Genomic DNA, 4,674 nt, shown 5'->3' with positions numbered 1-4,674 from the left:
TGAATGGGATTCCTTTATTAGGCATATGTGTTTCAACCATTTTCCAAGTCTGTGACTTATTTATTTGCTTCCTAATGATGTCTTATTTACTGATATTTTCTTTCCTATTCCAAAAAGATCTTCGTTCTGTCTTCTCAATCTTGTGAAGATGTTCTTAGGAGGTTTTATGTTTTGACCACGGTCCATTGTGAATGTATTTTTGCAGATGGAGGAAGATAGAAGCTCAGCTTTGTTTGCTTCCATTTGTACATCCAGCTACATCCCTATTTGTTAAAAAGATTTTCCTCATTAGTGACTTGACAAAATTCAATTCAGTGCTGTGTCGGGGTCTGTTTCTGGACTCTCTCTGTTCCGTTCTATTTATCTAGTTGTTTCTCAGTCTCTTTTATTATCAGACCCCTCCCCCCCAGGAGCTTTTCTTAACATTTTTATTCTTAATTGTCCTTCTCCTTCATGAACTTTCTTTCTAACCTTTTTTTTTCCTATTGGGTAAAATACACGTAGCATAAAATTTTCTATCAACCATTTTCTATCATATATATTGTTATGTAACCATCACCACTATCCATCTTCAGAACTCTTTTCAGCTTGTAACACTGAAATTCTATACCCATTAAAAGTAACTATTCGCTGTTCCCTCTTTCAGATACTAACCACTTCATTTAAGTGGAATTCCATAGTATTTGTCCTCAGGCAACTGGCTTATTTCACTCAGCTTCGTGTCCGCTTGGCTCACCATGTTGTTTGTGGTGTATGTCAGTGTATGTATGTGCCTTCCTTTTTAAGATGGTGCCGTATCCCATCGTATGTGTAGACCACACTTTGCAGGTTCATTCATCTGTTGATAGACAAATGGCTTGTTCCCACATTTTAGCTATTTCGAATCACACTGCTGTGAACATAGGTGTTCAAATATCTCTTCTTTTGAGTATGTACCCAGAACTAAAATTACTAGCTCATATAATAATTCTATTTTTCATTTTATTGAGGAACCACCACAACATTTTCCAAAAGGGCTGTACCATTTTATTCCTAGCCACAGTGCACAAGTGTTCTACTTTCTCCACATCCTTGCCCACACTGGTTATTTTCTGCATTTTTTTATAGTAGCCATCCTAATAGGCATGAGGTCATATCTCATTGAACTTTCGATTTGCATTTCCCTAATGATTAGCCATGTTGAACATCATTTTCTTATATTATTGTTCCATTGTATATCTTCTTTGCAGAAATGTCTATTCAAATCCTTTGCCCATTGTTAAATTTGATTTTGTAATTAAAATTTAATTATCTACATATTCTGGCTATCATTTATCAGATATATGATTTGTAAATATTTTCTCCCATTATGTCAATTATCTTTTTTTATTCTGTTGGTAGGGATTTTTGATGCTTGAATTTTTAAAATTTTAATGAACTCCAATTTATCTATTTTTTGTTTTATTGTCAAAAATGCCTTTGGTGTTATTTCCAAGAAACCATTGCCAAATTCAATACCATGAAATTTTGCCTTATGTCTTTTTCTAAGAGTTTTACAGTTTTGGTTCTTACATAGATCACAGATTCATTTTAAGTCAATGTTGCCTATGGTGTTAGGTAAGAGCATAACTTCACTGTTTTGCATGTGGATACCCAGTTCTTCCAGCAATGTTTGTTGAGAAGACTTCCCCACATTCCTCCATGAATTTAAATATCAGAGATTCATTGTATATCTGTTCATGTCTAATATGTGCACATAATCTTTATATATGAAAAAATAAGATTTTTTTTCCCTCCAAGAATGAATTTCTGCCTCCTTGGGGGTTATATCATTCTGATTGTGAGTACATAATCTATTCTTACACTAATATCACATTGCAGAGTTACAGTACATTCTGAAATACAGTGTAAGTTCTCCAACTTTATTGTTCTTATGTTGGCTACTCTACAGCCTTTGCTTCTACAGTAACTTTTAGAATCAGCTGTCAATTCCTTCCTGAAAACGTGTAGTCAAATTCTGCTACTGGCCATGATGGAGCAGCAGGGACTAGACTTACTTTTTCACCTAAAGCACATGGGAAAAGGACCAAGCACATAAACAACTTTGTGTTTTCCAAACACTGGACAACAGGCGATGCAGGACTGTGGGCCTCAAGAGAAGCAAAATAAATAAATGGACCACCCCAGCCTGGGCTTTGAGGCACATCCTGAATTTGGAACAGGAAGAAGCAGGTCAGCAGCAGTCTGGGTGAGCCACGCTGGCGGAGATGAGAGTTCACCCGTCGGAGGGGCTGGGAGTTGCAGGGCAGAGTTCCAAGTAGGGAGGCAGCTAAACAGAAATAGAGCTTCAGAAAGTGACAGGACTCCCTGGGGGTTTTGCCGCAGGCGATGCCCTGCACCCCTGGAGTAAAACTCTCTGACCTCCAGAAAACATCACCAGCTCATGAGCAAAACTGCTCAGAATTCACCCAGGGCTTCGTATTTACTTCCCACCAGACAACTGGTGGTCAGGGTATTCAGTGGAAATCACACGGGTTTTTGAAGTCGTTTTTGTAGCAAGGCTAATCTGTCCTCACAGTGATGATTACTCTACAGATTCTAAAAGCAAGTCTTGTAAACATCAAACTAAAATGCAGGTAACTTAACAGTCTGTCAGAGCTAATTTAATACTTCTTACAGGAAGACAACAAAACAGCACTAAGCAATAAAACATCCACCATAACCAGCAAGAAAACAAAAATTCACAGACGCTACAAAAGCTGCCGAGAGTGTACTTTCCACTTATTTCATGTTTGAATAATGTATGTCAATAAAAAGGTAACAAAAAAAGTGAAAGACAAAGATTTCAGTAAAAAGGGAGTAGGAGATGGGATGGTTTGAAGGTGGGAAGGTGGTTATTGGGGGGGGGAAGAACGGCTGTAATCCGAAAGTTGTACTTTTGAAATTTATATTTATTAAATAAAAGTTTTCTATATAAAAAAAAAAGTACTGTTGGAGCAAGTTCATGGGATACTGCCATGGTTATCCAACTTTCAGAATTGCCTGTAGACTTGTGTTGTTAAAATAGATTTCTGGGCCCAACCCCTAGAGTTCCTGACTCCTCTGCTGGTTGGGGGATCTGGCAAGGAGGATTTCTAGCAAGTTCCTAGGTAGCTGTTGCTGTTTCCACTGGCAGGATCGCACATGAGAGTCATTGGAATACTATTCAGTTTTAGCGTATAGAGTAATCAGCCATTTAACAACTTGGGGATCTTGGCTGTGTTTCTTAACCTCTTAAAACCTCAACTTTTGTCACGTCATGTTGTCAGATAAGGATATCTACGTCATATGATTGATGTGAGAATTAAATGATGTGGTACTTTAAAAGTTCACAGAAATGTGAAATTAAAAGATGAGTTCTTTTAGATGGAAAAAAGCGAAATCCAAGTGTAGTTTTTCCACAGACTTTTTGAAGACCCCTTATGAACTCAATATTAGCACAGAAGTATGAAATAAAAGTTAGCTAGTTTATTATTAGTGTTATTACAGGGATTGCTAGCTATTTTATTATTATCATAAGAACAAATACTCTCTATATTTATTTTGTGGCCCTAAATTAGCTGGCATTATTGTAGTTAAATGTAAGAAAATTCTTTTTAATCCAACTCTTTTTTTTTCTTTTGTTTATATAACTATCTTCCAAAATATTCCTTTGGGGCTAAAATTTTCCATGCTTGGTTTAAGCCAAAGGATGATTTTTTTTTTCAAGACCAATGAACAAAATCAGTTAAGCCTTGTTGAGTTGTGGGAAAGGGAAAAAATATTTTTCATTGCTTTAGAAAAGGAATCTCATAGAAATATATAAAAATATAAAATAAGCTCAGCTTGTGCATACTAATGATTTTCGGGAAGAAAAAATTGAATTGATAGAATTGAAAAAGTAGAGATTTTATAGTGTAGGATTTTATTGTCCTTATATTTATTAAATTTAAACTTCTGAAGGGAAAATTAGTGCTAAGATATTGTAGGTGACAAGTAGAAAAATCCCATAGAGCAGCATAGTGTCATGGAACAATGAAGACACAGTGAGAAATCAACTCCCCAAGAAGAAATCTTTCTTGTATAAAAGTGTCTGGGAACCAGTGCAGTAGTAGTGCATTCTGATATGTATTCTGATAGATTACATTCTGATACATATATAAGTAGTATTCCTTTCAGATATAGAAAGATTTTGATATAAATTTTTGGTTGAAGAATACACCTAAGATACACCTTTGGTTCAATTTTACTCTGACATCCAAACTGGATCTACATATGATGTGGCATCATCGTGGCTGACTTTGGCCATGGAGGCATGGAGGGAAAGGATGTGTTCCATTTGTGAGCAAAAACCTTTCAGAGCCATCACTGCCCTCTCTCTTTTCCCTCTGCACTCTGTAATGCCCTAGATGGGGACTGATCCTTCAGTTGGGGTCCCAGAAGGAAGACAGTAGGGTTCTGAGTCTCAGGTGGCCAGAGACAGGTGAATAGTATAAGTTAGAAAAGAAATGTGGTTCTTCTTATCTGTTTTTTTTTGTTTGTTTGTTTTTGTTTGTTTTTTGGGTTTTTTTTTTTTTTTTGATTACTGAGATTCTAGGGTTGTTGAAGCATAGCTTAGGCTAAGCAAATATACATATATATGCATGGGCACTTCAAAAAGTTCATTGACAATGCATA

This window comes from Oryctolagus cuniculus, chromosome 16 (genome assembly GCF_964237555.1).
Source record: "Oryctolagus cuniculus chromosome 16, mOryCun1.1, whole genome shotgun sequence".
NCBI lineage: Eukaryota > Metazoa > Chordata > Mammalia > Lagomorpha > Leporidae > Oryctolagus > Oryctolagus cuniculus.
The sequence above is the reverse complement of the archived record's forward strand: the minus strand, read 5'-3'. Positions refer to the sequence as shown.